Source organism: Hyla sarda, unplaced genomic scaffold (assembly GCF_029499605.1).
Source record: "Hyla sarda isolate aHylSar1 unplaced genomic scaffold, aHylSar1.hap1 scaffold_506, whole genome shotgun sequence".
Taxonomy (NCBI): Eukaryota; Metazoa; Chordata; class Amphibia; order Anura; family Hylidae; genus Hyla; species Hyla sarda.
In genome coordinates, this window is record NW_026610517.1 from 147,922 (window position 1) to 165,561 (window position 17,640).

General features: G+C 46.1%; 8 non-coding genes across 8 annotated transcripts; all 8 read right to left on the bottom strand.

Annotated features, from left to right (window-relative positions):
* Window positions 1-577: 577 nt before the first annotated feature.
* On the bottom strand, window positions 578-768 carry LOC130337697 (U2 spliceosomal RNA). Its single transcript, XR_008878536.1, has one exon. It is a non-coding gene; the product is annotated as a U2 spliceosomal RNA (small nuclear RNA).
* A 2,084-nt stretch (window positions 769-2,852) lies between these two features.
* LOC130337698 (U2 spliceosomal RNA) lies at window positions 2,853-3,043 on the bottom strand. Its single transcript, XR_008878537.1, has one exon. It is a non-coding gene; the product is annotated as a U2 spliceosomal RNA (small nuclear RNA).
* A 2,093-nt stretch (window positions 3,044-5,136) lies between these two features.
* Window positions 5,137-5,327, bottom strand: LOC130337700 (U2 spliceosomal RNA). The gene has a single exon (XR_008878540.1). It is a non-coding gene; the product is annotated as a U2 spliceosomal RNA (small nuclear RNA).
* Window positions 5,328-7,415: 2,088 nt separating this feature from the next.
* On the bottom strand, window positions 7,416-7,606 carry LOC130337701 (U2 spliceosomal RNA). Its single transcript, XR_008878541.1, has one exon. It is a non-coding gene; the product is annotated as a U2 spliceosomal RNA (small nuclear RNA).
* A 2,092-nt stretch (window positions 7,607-9,698) lies between these two features.
* Window positions 9,699-9,889, bottom strand: LOC130337702 (U2 spliceosomal RNA). Its single transcript, XR_008878542.1, has one exon. It is a non-coding gene; the product is annotated as a U2 spliceosomal RNA (small nuclear RNA).
* A 2,092-nt stretch (window positions 9,890-11,981) lies between these two features.
* On the bottom strand, window positions 11,982-12,172 carry LOC130337703 (U2 spliceosomal RNA). Its single transcript, XR_008878543.1, has one exon. It is a non-coding gene; the product is annotated as a U2 spliceosomal RNA (small nuclear RNA).
* A 2,088-nt stretch (window positions 12,173-14,260) lies between these two features.
* On the bottom strand, window positions 14,261-14,451 carry LOC130337704 (U2 spliceosomal RNA). Its single transcript, XR_008878544.1, has one exon. It is a non-coding gene; the product is annotated as a U2 spliceosomal RNA (small nuclear RNA).
* A 2,088-nt stretch (window positions 14,452-16,539) lies between these two features.
* On the bottom strand, window positions 16,540-16,730 carry LOC130337706 (U2 spliceosomal RNA). Its single transcript, XR_008878545.1, has one exon. It is a non-coding gene; the product is annotated as a U2 spliceosomal RNA (small nuclear RNA).
* Between the last annotated feature and the right edge of the window lie 910 nt (window positions 16,731-17,640).

Below are 17,640 nucleotides of genomic sequence, written 5' to 3' on the forward strand. Positions count from 1 at the left end.
TGCAATGGATGGCTGGAAGCATTTGTCTTTGCCTTTGCAATACCACAGAAGCAATGCATGGTCAATGTACAGCAATGACACACCTGTGTGAACAGCCAGGAGACCCCCCCCATGTTATGTTACATAGTTACATAGTTAGTACGGTCGAAAAAAGACATATGTCCATCAAGTTCAACCAGGGAATTAAGGGGTAGGGGTGTGGCGCGATATTGGGGAAGGGATGAGATTTTATATTTCTTCATAAGCATTAATCTTATTTTGTCAATTAGGAACATTCAGCACCCACCCGCTATCAAGGCAGCTGCCTATCATGTCATGCCCTACCTGCACAGGTGTGCTGGCTACTCAAATGATCCAATTAAGGAGGCCATTTAGTCAGCAGCAGCAGAAGTCCTGTGCCTGGACGCTCCAACAGCGGCCAGACACAAGCAGAAGCAGAAGCAGCAGAAGCAGCAGCAGCACCACCTTTTGTTTTTTGGCTGCAGCAGCAGCAGCAAGGCCCACAGGGCTGGCTAGCTGGCTAGCCAGCAAGCAGGTAGCAATGAAAGTAGGAATCTTTCTTTTTAACCCTGTAAGGGGGTGGTGCACTGTACCCGAAGATACTGCCATATCGGGTCAATGCATAGGGCGACGGAAGCAAGCTTCGAAATCGGCCCCCGTTCTCAAAAATCCATTTAATATATGGTCCCCAGATAGGGGACGTATCAGATATTAAACTGATAAGAACAGATACTACACTTGATCTTAGCCAAAAGGCCGAGAAGCGATAACCGTGAAAGGGGCGGGCCCAACAAGGTCCCCTTCATGGGCACTATCACTGCTTGCTGTCAGGGAGGCTGCCAGACAATTTTCCATGCACACTCTGGGCTGGGGGGCAGTCAACCACCAGTACACACAGCAGAACCTAAACCCATACCATTATTGCTAAGCAGCAAGACAGGGGCCCATTGCACTCCCACGGGGCCTTTTTAAATGCAATCCATAACCCGGATTTGCCAGGAACCCTTCTTACTCCTCCTACTTGCATGTGACACTGGGCTTAGGATCTGCATAGGAAACACACACACAAGCACACACCTACCTTTGTTGCCTGCAGATGCCTCCTTGGCTGTCCCCAAACGGTATCAAACCAACACCCACGGGAAGCTGTAAGCATAGAGGACATGCCTGCACCCCATTGGACTTACCTGTGTGGGTTAAATCCGGGTTATTTGACAACCTATGGCGGTGATGGTTCTGCTCAGGCAGAGCAGTGCTGATGCTCCTCATAAAGCTGTCGCTGCTGTGAAGGTTCTAGGTGACATCACAAATCCCTATGGTTACATACACAACAAAGCTGGGTTGTTGTTGTTTACACTCTGCAAGGCCTGTGGAAGTGAGTGACATCATAGCACTGTAGTTCTGAGGGTTCTAGATGGATGCAACAATCTCCTGTTGCTTCTATGAAGGCCATAATAGACGACATCACCAAACAGCTCCATAGTCACATACACAGCAAAGGAGAGATGTTGTTTACACCTAGTGATGTCAGTGGTATTGAGTGACATCACAGCACAGTGCTAAGGCTCCTGGGCCTGGACACAGCAGCGGCTGCAATATCTCAACGGAGAATACGTTTATATATATGTGTGTGTGTGCGCGTATATATATATATATATATATATATATATATATATATATATTTCTCCGCCGAAATCACTTTTAAACCCATTTCCACCTTTTTTTCCCTTCTCTTCCTCTTACTTTTTTTTCACGTTTTTTTACGTTTTTCTCCTTTTCGCCTCTTTTCTGGGCGTATTATTCTTCTTTTTCTTCTTTTTTTTCGTCTAATGCATACCCCATCAGTGCAGCAATGCTTATTCAATACCGCCAGCAGATGGAGACACTGGGGGATAATTTTCTAAGGATTTATACTGATTTTTCCTGTCTGAATTTGTCGCACAGAAAGTTGCAGGCCAAATATGTGTGACATTTCTGCGACTTTAGCTTCTAGAGCATTTTTACAACATTATACATAGGTGCTGAATACATAAAAAGCGACTGTTCAGCGACAGACAAGTCGCATCGGCTGAAAGTAGGCCAGAATGTCAGTCCATGTTGGAGCAGGTTTAGATACAGTCTAAAGTATAGATCTCAAAGTCTGTGCACAGAATTTAGCAAGGGCCTCGCACCTTCTGATGCATCAGGTAGGTGCACAATAGCATAGCCTAACCCTCTGTACTTTGGTCTATATTGATGCGGGACATAGACAGCCAGCTGATGACCAATCCATTAGTGCAATGGATGGCTGGAAGCATTTGTCTTTGCCTTTGCAATACCACAGAAGCAATGCATGGTCAATGTACAGCAATGACACACCTGTGTGAACAGCCAGGAGACCCCCCCCATGTTATGTTACATAGTTACATAGTTAGTACGGTCGAAAAAAGACATATGTCCATCAAGTTCAACCAGGGAATTAAGGGGTAGGGGTGTGGCGCGATATTGGGGAAGGGATGAGATTTTATATTTCTTCATAAGCATTAATCTTATTTTGTCAATTAGGAACATTCAGCACCCACCCGCTATCAAGGCAGCTGCCTATCATGTCATGCCCTACCTGCACAGGTGTGCTGGCTACTCAAATGATCCAATTAAGGAGGCCATTTAGTCAGCAGCAGCAGAAGTCCTGTGCCTGGACGCTCCAACAGCGGCCAGACACAAGCAGAAGCAGAAGCAGCAGAAGCAGCAGCAGCACCACCTTTTGTTTTTTGGCTGCAGCAGCAGCAGCAAGGCCCACAGGGCTGGCTAGCTGGCTAGCCAGCAAGCAGGTAGCAATGAAAGTAGGAATCTTTCTTTTTAACCCTGTAAGGGGGTGGTGCACTGTACCCGAAGATACTGCCATATCGGGTCAATGCATAGGGCGACGGAAGCAAGCTTCGAAATCGGCCCCCGTTCTCAAAAATCCATTTAATATATGGTCCCCAGATAGGGGACGTATCAGATATTAAACTGATAAGAACAGATACTACACTTGATCTTAGCCAAAAGGCCGAGAAGCGATAACCGTGAAAGGGGCGGGCCCAACAAGGTCCCCTTCATGGGCACTATCACTGCTTGCTGTCAGGGAGGCTGCCAGACAATTTTCCATGCACACTCTGGGCTGGGGGGCAGTCAACCACCAGTACACACAGCAGAACCTAAACCCATACCATTATTGCTAAGCAGCAAGACAGGGGCCCATTGCACTCCCACGGGGCCTTTTTAAATGCAATCCATAACCCGGATTTGCCAGGAACCCTTCTTACTCCTCCTACTTGCATGTGACACTGGGCTTAGGATCTGCATAGGAAACACACACACAAGCACACACCTACCTTTGTTGCCTGCAGATGCCTCCTTGGCTGTCCCCAAACGGTATCAAACCAACACCCACGGGAAGCTGTAAGCATAGAGGACATGCCTGCACCCCATTGGACTTACCTGTGTGGGTTAAATCCGGGTTATTTGACAACCTATGGCGGTGATGGTTCTGCTCAGGCAGAGCAGTGCTGATGCTCCTCATAAAGCTGTCGCTGCTGTGAAGGTTCTAGGTGACATCACAAATCCCTATGGTTACATACACAACAAAGCTGGGTTGTTGTTGTTTACACTCTGCAAGGCCTGTGGAAGTGAGTGACATCATAGCACTGTAGTTCTGAGGGTTCTAGATGGATGCAACAATCTCCTGTTGCTTCTATGAAGGCCATAATAGACAACATCACCAAACAGCTCCATAGTCACATACACAGCAAAGGAGAGATGTTGTTTACACCTAGTGATGTCAGTGGAATTGAGTGACATCACAGCACAGTGCTAAGGCTCCTGGGCCTGGACACAGCAGCGGCTGCAATATCTCAACGGAGAATACGTTTATATATATGTGTGTGTGTGCGCGTATATATATATATATATATATATATATATATATATATATATATATATTTCTCCGCCGAAATCACTTTTAAACCCATTTCCACCTTTTTTTCCCTTCTCTTCCTCTTACTTTTTTTTCACGTTTTTTTACGTTTTTCTCCTTTTCGCCTCTTTTCTGGGCGTATTATTCTTCTTTTTCTTCTTTTTTTTCGTCTAATGCATACCCCATCAGTGCAGCAATGCTTATTCAATACCGCCAGCAGATGGAGACACTGGGGGATAATTTTCTAAGGATTTATACTGATTTTTCCTGTCTGAATTTGTCGCACAGAAAGTTGCAGGCCAAATATGTGTGACATTTCTGCGACTTTAGCTTCTAGAGCATTTTTACAACATTATACATAGGTGCTGAATACATAAAAAGCGACTGTTCAGCGACAGACAAGTCGCATCGGCTGAAAGTAGGCCAGAATGTCAGTCCATGTTGGAGCAGGTTTAGATACAGTCTAAAGTATAGATCTCAAAGTCTGTGCACAGAATTTAGCAAGGGCCTCGCACCTTCTGATGCATCAGGTAGGTGCACAATAGCATAGCCTAACCCTCTGTACTTTGGTCTATATTGATGCGGGACATAGACAGCCAGCTGATGACCAATCCATTAGTGCAATGGATGGCTGGAAGCATTTGTCTTTGCCTTTGCAATACCACAGAAGCAATGCATGGTCAATGTACAGCAATGACACACCTGTGTGAACAGCCAGGAGACCCCCCCCATGTTATGTTACATAGTTACATAGTTAGTACGGTCGAAAAAAGACATATGTCCATCAAGTTCAACCAGGGAATTAAGGGGTAGGGGTGTGGCGCGATATTGGGGAAGGGATGAGATTTTATATTTCTTCATAAGCATTAATCTTATTTTGTCAATTAGGAACATTCAGCACCCACCCGCTATCAAGGCAGCTGCCTATCATGTCATGCCCTACCTGCACAGGTGTGCTGGCTACTCAAATGATCCAATTAAGGAGGCCATTTAGTCAGCAGCAGCAGAAGTCCTGTGCCTGGACGCTCCAACAGCGGCCAGACACAAGCAGAAGCAGAAGCAGCAGAAGCAGCAGCAGCACCACCTTTTGTTTTTTGGCTGCAGCAGCAGCAGCAGCAAGGCCCACAGGGCTGGCTAGCTGGCTAGCCAGCAAGCAGGTAGCAATGAAAGTAGGAATCTTTCTTTTTAACCCTGTAAGGGGGTGGTGCACTGTACCCGAAGATACTGCCATATCGGGTCAATGCATAGGGCGACGGAAGCAAGCTTCGAAATCGGCCCCCGTTCTCAAAAATCCATTTAATATATGGTCCCCAGATAGGGGACGTATCAGATATTAAACTGATAAGAACAGATACTACACTTGATCTTAGCCAAAAGGCCGAGAAGCGATAACCGTGAAAGGGGCGGGCCCAACAAGGTCCCCTTCATGGGCACTATCACTGCTTGCTGTCAGGGAGGCTGCCAGACAATTTTCCATGCACACTCTGGGCTGGGGGGCAGTCAACCACCAGTACACACAGCAGAACCTAAACCCATACCATTATTGCTAAGCAGCAAGACAGGGGCCCATTGCACTCCCACGGGGCCTTTTTAAATGCAATCCATAACCCGGATTTGCCAGGAACCCTTCTTACTCCTCCTACTTGCATGTGACACTGGGCTTAGGATCTGCATAGGAAACACACACACAAGCACACACCTACCTTTGTTGCCTGCAGATGCCTCCTTGGCTGTCCCCAAACGGTATCAAACCAACACCCACGGGAAGCTGTAAGCATAGAGGACATGCCTGCACCCCATTGGACTTACCTGTGTGGGTTAAATCCGGGTTATTTGACAACCTATGGCGGTGATGGTTCTGCTCAGGCAGAGCAGTGCTGATGCTCCTCATAAAGCTGTCGCTGCTGTGAAGGTTCTAGGTGACATCACAAATCCCTATGGTTACATACACAACAAAGCTGGGTTGTTGTTGTTTACACTCTGCAAGGCCTGTGGAAGTGAGTGACATCATAGCACTGTAGTTCTGAGGGTTCTAGATGGATGCAACAATCTCCTGTTGCTTCTATGAAGGCCATAATAGACGACATCACCAAACAGCTCCATAGTCACATACACAGCAAAGGAGAGATGTTGTTTACACCTAGTGATGTCAGTGGTATTGAGTGACATCACAGCACAGTGCTAAGGCTCCTGGGCCTGGACACAGCAGCGGCTGCAATATCTCAACGGAGAATACGTTTATATATATGTGTGTGTGTGCGCGTATATATATATATATATATATATATATATATATATATATATATATTTCTCCGCCGAAATCACTTTTAAACCCATTTCCACCTTTTTTTCCCTTCTCTTCCTCTTACTTTTTTTTCACGTTTTTTTACGTTTTTCTCCTTTTCGCCTCTTTTCTGGGCGTATTATTCTTCTTTTTCTTCTTTTTTTTCGTCTAATGCATACCCCATCAGTGCAGCAATGCTTATTCAATACCGCCAGCAGATGGAGACACTGGGGGATAATTTTCTAAGGATTTATACTGATTTTTCCTGTCTGAATTTGTCGCACAGAAAGTTGCAGGCCAAATATGTGTGACATTTCTGCGACTTTAGCTTCTAGAGCATTTTTACAACATTATACATAGGTGCTGAATACATAAAAAGCGACTGTTCAGCGACAGACAAGTCGCATCGGCTGAAAGTAGGCCAGAATGTCAGTCCATGTTGGAGCAGGTTTAGATACAGTCTAAAGTATAGATCTCAAAGTCTGTGCACAGAATTTAGCAAGGGCCTCGCACCTTCTGATGCATCAGGTAGGTGCACAATAGCATAGCCTAACCCTCTGTACTTTGGTCTATATTGATGCGGGACATAGACAGCCAGCTGATGACCAATCCATTAGTGCAATGGATGGCTGGAAGCATTTGTCTTTGCCTTTGCAATACCACAGAAGCAATGCATGGTCAATGTACAGCAATGACACACCTGTGTGAACAGCCAGGAGACCCCCCCCATGTTATGTTACATAGTTACATAGTTAGTACGGTCGAAAAAAGACATATGTCCATCAAGTTCAACCAGGGAATTAAGGGGTAGGGGTGTGGCGCGATATTGGGGAAGGGATGAGATTTTATATTTCTTCATAAGCATTAATCTTATTTTGTCAATTAGGAACATTCAGCACCCACCCGCTATCAAGGCAGCTGCCTATCATGTCATGCCCTACCTGCACAGGTGTGCTGGCTACTCAAATGATCCAATTAAGGAGGCCATTTAGTCAGCAGCAGCAGAAGTCCTGTGCCTGGACGCTCCAACAGCGGCCAGACACAAGCAGAAGCAGAAGCAGCAGAAGCAGCAGCAGCACCACCTTTTGTTTTTTGGCTGCAGCAGCAGCAGCAAGGCCCACAGGGCTGGCTAGCTGGCTAGCCAGCAAGCAGGTAGCAATGAAAGTAGGAATCTTTCTTTTTAACCCTGTAAGGGGGTGGTGCACTGTACCCGAAGATACTGCCATATCGGGTCAATGCATAGGGCGACGGAAGCAAGCTTCGAAATCGGCCCCCGTTCTCAAAAATCCATTTAATATATGGTCCCCAGATAGGGGACGTATCAGATATTAAACTGATAAGAACAGATACTACACTTGATCTTAGCCAAAAGGCCGAGAAGCGATAACCGTGAAAGGGGCGGGCCCAACAAGGTCCCCTTCATGGGCACTATCACTGCTTGCTGTCAGGGAGGCTGCCAGACAATTTTCCATGCACACTCTGGGCTGGGGGGCAGTCAACCACCAGTACACACAGCAGAACCTAAACCCATACCATTATTGCTAAGCAGCAAGACAGGGGCCCATTGCACTCCCACGGGGCCTTTTTAAATGCAATCCATAACCCGGATTTGCCAGGAACCCTTCTTACTCCTCCTACTTGCATGTGACACTGGGCTTAGGATCTGCATAGGAAACACACACACAAGCACACACCTACCTTTGTTGCCTGCAGATGCCTCCTTGGCTGTCCCCAAACGGTATCAAACCAACACCCACGGGAAGCTGTAAGCATAGAGGACATGCCTGCACCCCATTGGACTTACCTGTGTGGGTTAAATCCGGGTTATTTGACAACCTATGGCGGTGATGGTTCTGCTCAGGCAGAGCAGTGCTGATGCTCCTCATAAAGCTGTCGCTGCTGTGAAGGTTCTAGGTGACATCACAAATCCCTATGGTTACATACACAACAAAGCTGGGTTGTTGTTGTTTACACTCTGCAAGGCCTGTGGAAGTGAGTGACATCATAGCACTGTAGTTCTGAGGGTTCTAGATGGATGCAACAATCTCCTGTTGCTTCTATGAAGGCCATAATAGACGACATCACCAAACAGCTCCATAGTCACATACACAGCAAAGGAGAGATGTTGTTTACACCTAGTGATGTCAGTGGTATTGAGTGACATCACAGCACAGTGCTAAGGCTCCTGGGCCTGGACACAGCAGCGGCTGCAATATCTCAACGGAGAATACGTTTATATATATGTGTGTGTGTGCGCGTATATATATATATATATATATATATATATATATATATATATATATATATTTCTCCGCCGAAATCACTTTTAAACCCATTTCCACCTTTTTTTCCCTTCTCTTCCTCTTACTTTTTTTTCACGTTTTTTTACGTTTTTCTCCTTTTCGCCTCTTTTCTGGGCGTATTATTCTTCTTTTTCTTCTTTTTTTTCGTCTAATGCATACCCCATCAGTGCAGCAATGCTTATTCAATACCGCCAGCAGATGGAGACACTGGGGGATAATTTTCTAAGGATTTATACTGATTTTTCCTGTCTGAATTTGTCGCACAGAAAGTTGCAGGCCAAATATGTGTGACATTTCTGCGACTTTAGCTTCTAGAGCATTTTTACAACATTATACATAGGTGCTGAATACATAAAAAGCGACTGTTCAGCGACAGACAAGTCGCATCGGCTGAAAGTAGGCCAGAATGTCAGTCCATGTTGGAGCAGGTTTAGATACAGTCTAAAGTATAGATCTCAAAGTCTGTGCACAGAATTTAGCAAGGGCCTCGCACCTTCTGATGCATCAGGTAGGTGCACAATAGCATAGCCTAACCCTCTGTACTTTGGTCTATATTGATGCGGGACATAGACAGCCAGCTGATGACCAATCCATTAGTGCAATGGATGGCTGGAAGCATTTGTCTTTGCCTTTGCAATACCACAGAAGCAATGCATGGTCAATGTACAGCAATGACACACCTGTGTGAACAGCCAGGAGACCCCCCCCATGTTATGTTACATAGTTACATAGTTAGTACGGTCGAAAAAAGACATATGTCCATCAAGTTCAACCAGGGAATTAAGGGGTAGGGGTGTGGCGCGATATTGGGGAAGGGATGAGATTTTATATTTCTTCATAAGCATTAATCTTATTTTGTCAATTAGGAACATTCAGCACCCACCCGCTATCAAGGCAGCTGCCTATCATGTCATGCCCTACCTGCACAGGTGTGCTGGCTACTCAAATGATCCAATTAAGGAGGCCATTTAGTCAGCAGCAGCAGAAGTCCTGTGCCTGGACGCTCCAACAGCGGCCAGACACAAGCAGAAGCAGAAGCAGCAGAAGCAGCAGCAGCACCACCTTTTGTTTTTTGGCTGCAGCAGCAGCAGCAAGGCCCACAGGGCTGGCTAGCTGGCTAGCCAGCAAGCAGGTAGCAATGAAAGTAGGAATCTTTCTTTTTAACCCTGTAAGGGGGTGGTGCACTGTACCCGAAGATACTGCCATATCGGGTCAATGCATAGGGCGACGGAAGCAAGCTTCGAAATCGGCCCCCGTTCTCAAAAATCCATTTAATATATGGTCCCCAGATAGGGGACGTATCAGATATTAAACTGATAAGAACAGATACTACACTTGATCTTAGCCAAAAGGCCGAGAAGCGATAACCGTGAAAGGGGCGGGCCCAACAAGGTCCCCTTCATGGGCACTATCACTGCTTGCTGTCAGGGAGGCTGCCAGACAATTTTCCATGCACACTCTGGGCTGGGGGGCAGTCAACCACCAGTACACACAGCAGAACCTAAACCCATACCATTATTGCTAAGCAGCAAGACAGGGGCCCATTGCACTCCCACGGGGCCTTTTTAAATGCAATCCATAACCCGGATTTGCCAGGAACCCTTCTTACTCCTCCTACTTGCATGTGACACTGGGCTTAGGATCTGCATAGGAAACACACACACAAGCACACACCTACCTTTGTTGCCTGCAGATGCCTCCTTGGCTGTCCCCAAACGGTATCAAACCAACACCCACGGGAAGCTGTAAGCATAGAGGACATGCCTGCACCCCATTGGACTTACCTGTGTGGGTTAAATCCGGGTTATTTGACAACCTATGGCGGTGATGGTTCTGCTCAGGCAGAGCAGTGCTGATGCTCCTCATAAAGCTGTCGCTGCTGTGAAGGTTCTAGGTGACATCACAAATCCCTATGGTTACATACACAACAAAGCTGGGTTGTTGTTGTTTACACTCTGCAAGGCCTGTGGAAGTGAGTGACATCATAGCACTGTAGTTCTGAGGGTTCTAGATGGATGCAACAATCTCCTGTTGCTTCTATGAAGGCCATAATAGACGACATCACCAAACAGCTCCATAGTCACATACACAGCAAAGGAGAGATGTTGTTTACACCTAGTGATGTCAGTGGTATTGAGTGACATCACAGCACAGTGCTAAGGCTCCTGGGCCTGGACACAGCAGCGGCTGCAATATCTCAACGGAGAATACGTTTATATATATGTGTGTGTGTGCGCGTATATATATATATATATATATATATATATATATATATATATATATATATTTCTCCGCCGAAATCACTTTTAAACCCATTTCCACCTTTTTTTCCCTTCTCTTCCTCTTACTTTTTTTTCACGTTTTTTTACGTTTTTCTCCTTTTCGCCTCTTTTCTGGGCGTATTATTCTTCTTTTTCTTCTTTTTTTTCGTCTAATGCATACCCCATCAGTGCAGCAATGCTTATTCAATACCGCCAGCAGATGGAGACACTGGGGGATAATTTTCTAAGGATTTATACTGATTTTTCCTGTCTGAATTTGTCGCACAGAAAGTTGCAGGCCAAATATGTGTGACATTTCTGCGACTTTAGCTTCTAGAGCATTTTTACAACATTATACATAGGTGCTGAATACATAAAAAGCGACTGTTCAGCGACAGACAAGTCGCATCGGCTGAAAGTAGGCCAGAATGTCAGTCCATGTTGGAGCAGGTTTAGATACAGTCTAAAGTATAGATCTCAAAGTCTGTGCACAGAATTTAGCAAGGGCCTCGCACCTTCTGATGCATCAGGTAGGTGCACAATAGCATAGCCTAACCCTCTGTACTTTGGTCTATATTGATGCGGGACATAGACAGCCAGCTGATGACCAATCCATTAGTGCAATGGATGGCTGGAAGCATTTGTCTTTGCCTTTGCAATACCACAGAAGCAATGCATGGTCAATGTACAGCAATGACACACCTGTGTGAACAGCCAGGAGACCCCCCCCATGTTATGTTACATAGTTACATAGTTAGTACGGTCGAAAAAAGACATATGTCCATCAAGTTCAACCAGGGAATTAAGGGGTAGGGGTGTGGCGCGATATTGGGGAAGGGATGAGATTTTATATTTCTTCATAAGCATTAATCTTATTTTGTCAATTAGGAACATTCAGCACCCACCCGCTATCAAGGCAGCTGCCTATCATGTCATGCCCTACCTGCACAGGTGTGCTGGCTACTCAAATGATCCAATTAAGGAGGCCATTTAGTCAGCAGCAGCAGAAGTCCTGTGCCTGGACGCTCCAACAGCGGCCAGACACAAGCAGAAGCAGAAGCAGCAGAAGCAGCAGCAGCACCACCTTTTGTTTTTTGGCTGCAGCAGCAGCAGCAAGGCCCACAGGGCTGGCTAGCTGGCTAGCCAGCAAGCAGGTAGCAATGAAAGTAGGAATCTTTCTTTTTAACCCTGTAAGGGGGTGGTGCACTGTACCCGAAGATACTGCCATATCGGGTCAATGCATAGGGCGACGGAAGCAAGCTTCGAAATCGGCCCCCGTTCTCAAAAATCCATTTAATATATGGTCCCCAGATAGGGGACGTATCAGATATTAAACTGATAAGAACAGATACTACACTTGATCTTAGCCAAAAGGCCGAGAAGCGATAACCGTGAAAGGGGCGGGCCCAACAAGGTCCCCTTCATGGGCACTATCACTGCTTGCTGTCAGGGAGGCTGCCAGACAATTTTCCATGCACACTCTGGGCTGGGGGGCAGTCAACCACCAGTACACACAGCAGAACCTAAACCCATACCATTATTGCTAAGCAGCAAGACAGGGGCCCATTGCACTCCCACGGGGCCTTTTTAAATGCAATCCATAACCCGGATTTGCCAGGAACCCTTCTTACTCCTCCTACTTGCATGTGACACTGGGCTTAGGATCTGCATAGGAAACACACACACAAGCACACACCTACCTTTGTTGCCTGCAGATGCCTCCTTGGCTGTCCCCAAACGGTATCAAACCAACACCCACGGGAAGCTGTAAGCATAGAGGACATGCCTGCACCCCATTGGACTTACCTGTGTGGGTTAAATCCGGGTTATTTGACAACCTATGGCGGTGATGGTTCTGCTCAGGCAGAGCAGTGCTGATGCTCCTCATAAAGCTGTCGCTGCTGTGAAGGTTCTAGGTGACATCACAAATCCCTATGGTTACATACACAACAAAGCTGGGTTGTTGTTGTTTACACTCTGCAAGGCCTGTGGAAGTGAGTGACATCATAGCACTGTAGTTCTGAGGGTTCTAGATGGATGCAACAATCTCCTGTTGCTTCTATGAAGGCCATAATAGACGACATCACCAAACAGCTCCATAGTCACATACACAGCAAAGGAGAGATGTTGTTTACACCTAGTGATGTCAGTGGTATTGAGTGACATCACAGCACAGTGCTAAGGCTCCTGGGCCTGGACACAGCAGCGGCTGCAATATCTCAACGGAGAATACGTTTATATATATGTGTGTGTGTGCGCGTATATATATATATATATATATATATATATATATATATATATATATTTCTCCGCCGAAATCACTTTTAAACCCATTTCCACCTTTTTTTCCCTTCTCTTCCTCTTACTTTTTTTTCACGTTTTTTTACGTTTTTCTCCTTTTCGCCTCTTTTCTGGGCGTATTATTCTTCTTTTTCTTCTTTTTTTTCGTCTAATGCATACCCCATCAGTGCAGCAATGCTTATTCAATACCGCCAGCAGATGGAGACACTGGGGGATAATTTTCTAAGGATTTATACTGATTTTTCCTGTCTGAATTTGTCGCACAGAAAGTTGCAGGCCAAATATGTGTGACATTTCTGCGACTTTAGCTTCTAGAGCATTTTTACAACATTATACATAGGTGCTGAATACATAAAAAGCGACTGTTCAGCGACAGACAAGTCGCATCGGCTGAAAGTAGGCCAGAATGTCAGTCCATGTTGGAGCAGGTTTAGATACAGTCTAAAGTATAGATCTCAAAGTCTGTGCACAGAATTTAGCAAGGGCCTCGCACCTTCTGATGCATCAGGTAGGTGCACAATAGCATAGCCTAACCCTCTGTACTTTGGTCTATATTGATGCGGGACATAGACAGCCAGCTGATGACCAATCCATTAGTGCAATGGATGGCTGGAAGCATTTGTCTTTGCCTTTGCAATACCACAGAAGCAATGCATGGTCAATGTACAGCAATGACACACCTGTGTGAACAGCCAGGAGACCCCCCCCATGTTATGTTACATAGTTACATAGTTAGTACGGTCGAAAAAAGACATATGTCCATCAAGTTCAACCAGGGAATTAAGGGGTAGGGGTGTGGCGCGATATTGGGGAAGGGATGAGATTTTATATTTCTTCATAAGCATTAATCTTATTTTGTCAATTAGGAACATTCAGCACCCACCCGCTATCAAGGCAGCTGCCTATCATGTCATGCCCTACCTGCACAGGTGTGCTGGCTACTCAAATGATCCAATTAAGGAGGCCATTTAGTCAGCAGCAGCAGAAGTCCTGTGCCTGGACGCTCCAACAGCGGCCAGACACAAGCAGAAGCAGAAGCAGCAGAAGCAGCAGCAGCACCACCTTTTGTTTTTTGGCTGCAGCAGCAGCAGCAAGGCCCACAGGGCTGGCTAGCTGGCTAGCCAGCAAGCAGGTAGCAATGAAAGTAGGAATCTTTCTTTTTAACCCTGTAAGGGGGTGGTGCACTGTACCCGAAGATACTGCCATATCGGGTCAATGCATAGGGCGACGGAAGCAAGCTTCGAAATCGGCCCCCGTTCTCAAAAATCCATTTAATATATGGTCCCCAGATAGGGGACGTATCAGATATTAAACTGATAAGAACAGATACTACACTTGATCTTAGCCAAAAGGCCGAGAAGCGATAACCGTGAAAGGGGCGGGCCCAACAAGGTCCCCTTCATGGGCACTATCACTGCTTGCTGTCAGGGAGGCTGCCAGACAATTTTCCATGCACACTCTGGGCTGGGGGGCAGTCAACCACCAGTACACACAGCAGAACCTAAACCCATACCATTATTGCTAAGCAGCAAGACAGGGGCCCATTGCACTCCCACGGGGCCTTTTTAAATGCAATCCATAACCCGGATTTGCCAGGAACCCTTCTTACTCCTCCTACTTGCATGTGACACTGGGCTTAGGATCTGCATAGGAAACACACACACAAGCACACACCTACCTTTGTTGCCTGCAGATGCCTCCTTGGCTGTCCCCAAACGGTATCAAACCAACACCCACGGGAAGCTGTAAGCATAGAGGACATGCCTGCACCCCATTGGACTTACCTGTGTGGGTTAAATCCGGGTTATTTGACAACCTATGGCGGTGATGGTTCTGCTCAGGCAGAGCAGTGCTGATGCTCCTCATAAAGCTGTCGCTGCTGTGAAGGTTCTAGGTGACATCACAAATCCCTATGGTTACATACACAACAAAGCTGGGTTGTTGTTGTTTACACTCTGCAAGGCCTGTGGAAGTGAGTGACATCATAGCACTGTAGTTCTGAGGGTTCTAGATGGATGCAACAATCTCCTGTTGCTTCTATGAAGGCCATAATAGACGACATCACCAAACAGCTCCATAGTCACATACACAGCAAAGGAGAGATGTTGTTTACACCTAGTGATGTCAGTGGTATTGAGTGACATCACAGCACAGTGCTAAGGCTCCTGGGCCTGGACACAGCAGCGGCTGCAATATCTCAACGGAGAATACGTTTATATATATGTGTGTGTGTGCGCGTATATATATATATATATATATATATATATATATATATATATATATTTCTCCGCCGAAATCACTTTTAAACCCATTTCCACCTTTTTTTCCCTTCTCTTCCTCTTACTTTTTTTTCACGTTTTTTTACGTTTTTCTCCTTTTCGCCTCTTTTCTGGGCGTATTATTCTTCTTTTTCTTCTTTTTTTTCGTCTAATGCATACCCCATCAGTGCAGCAATGCTTATTCAATACCGCCAGCAGATGGAGACACTGGGGGATAATTTTCTAAGGATTTATACTGATTTTTCCTGTCTGAATTTGTCGCACAGAAAGTTGCAGGCCAAATATGTGTGACATTTCTGCGACTTTAGCTTCTAGAGCATTTTTACAACATTATACATAGGTGCTGAATACATAAAAAGCGACTGTTCAGCGACAGACAAGTCGCATCGGCTGAAAGTAGGCCAGAATGTCAGTCCATGTTGGAGCAGGTTTAGATACAGTCTAAAGTATAGATCTCAAAGTCTGTGCACAGAATTTAGCAAGGGCCTCGCACCTTCTGATGCATCAGGTAGGTGCACAATAGCATAGCCTAACCCTCTGTACTTTGGTCTATATTGATGCGGGACATAGACAGCCAGCTGATGACCAATCCATTAGTGCAATGGATGGCTGGAAGCATTTGTCTTTGCCTTTGCAATACCACAGAAGCAATGCATGGTCAATGTACAGCAATGACACACCTGTGTGAACAGCCAGGAGACCCCCCCCATGTTATGTTACATAGTTACATAGTTAGTACGGTCGAAAAAAGACATATGTCCATCAAGTTCAACCAGGGAATTAAGGGGTAGGGGTGTGGCGCGATATTGGGGAAGGGATGAGATTTTATATTTCTTCATAAGCATTAATCTTATTTTGTCAATTAGGAACATTCAGCACCCACCCGCTATCAAGGCAGCTGCCTATCATGTCATGCCCTACCTGCACAGGTGTGCTGGCTACTCAAATGATCCAATTAAGGAGGCCATTTAGTCAGCAGCAGCAGAAGTCCTGTGCCTGGACGCTCCAACAGCGGCCAGACACAAGCAGAAGCAGAAGCAGCAGAAGCAGCAGCAGCACCACCTTTTGTTTTTTGGCTGCAGCAGCAGCAGCAAGGCCCACAGGGCTGGCTAGCTGGCTAGCCAGCAAGCAGGTAGCAATGAAAGTAGGAATCTTTCTTTTTAACCCTGTAAGGGGGTGGTGCACTGTACCCGAAGATACTGCCATATCGGGTCAATGCATAGGGCGACGGAAGCAAGCTTCGAAATCGGCCCCCGTTCTCAAAAATCCATTTAATATATGGTCCCCAGATAGGGGACGTATCAGATATTAAACTGATAAGAACAGATACTACACTTGATCTTAGCCAAAAGGCCGAGAAGCGATAACCGTGAAAGGGGCGGGCCCAACAAGGTCCCCTTCATGGGCACTATCACTGCTTGCTGTCAGGGAGGCTGCCAGACAATTTTCCATGCACACTCTGGGCTGGGGGGCAGTCAACCACCAGTACACACAGCAGAACCTAAACCCATACCATTATTGCTAAGCAGCAAGACAGGGGCCCATTGCACTCCCACGGGGCCTTTTTAAATGCAATCCATAACCCGGATTTGCCAGGAACCCTTCTTACTCCTCCTACTTGCATGTGACACTGGGCTTAGGATCTGCATAGGAAACACACACACAAGCACACACCTACCTTTGTTGCCTGCAGATGCCTCCTTGGCTGTCCCCAAACGGTATCAAACCAACACCCACGGGAAGCTGTAAGCATAGAGGACATGCCTGCACCCCATTGGACTTACCTGTGTGGGTTAAATCCGGGTTATTTGACAACCTATGGCGGTGATGGTTCTGCTCAGGCAGAGCAGTGCTGATGCTCCTCATAAAGCTGTCGCTGCTGTGAAGGTTCTAGGTGACATCACAAATCCCTATGGTTACATACACAACAAAGCTGGGTTGTTGTTGTTTACACTCTGCAAGGCCTGTGGAAGTGAGTGACATCATAGCACTGTAGTTCTGAGGGTTCTAGATGGATGCAACAATCTCCTGTTGCTTCTATGAAGGCCATAATAGACGACATCACCAAACAGCTCCATAGTCACATACACAGCAAAGGAGAGATGTTGTTTACACCTAGTGATGTCAGTGGTATTGAGTGACATCACAGCACAGTGCTAAGGCTCCTGGGCCTGGACACAGCAGCGGCTGCAATATCTCAACGGAGAATACGTTTATATATATGTGTGTGTGTGCGCGTATATATATATATATATATATATATATATATATATAT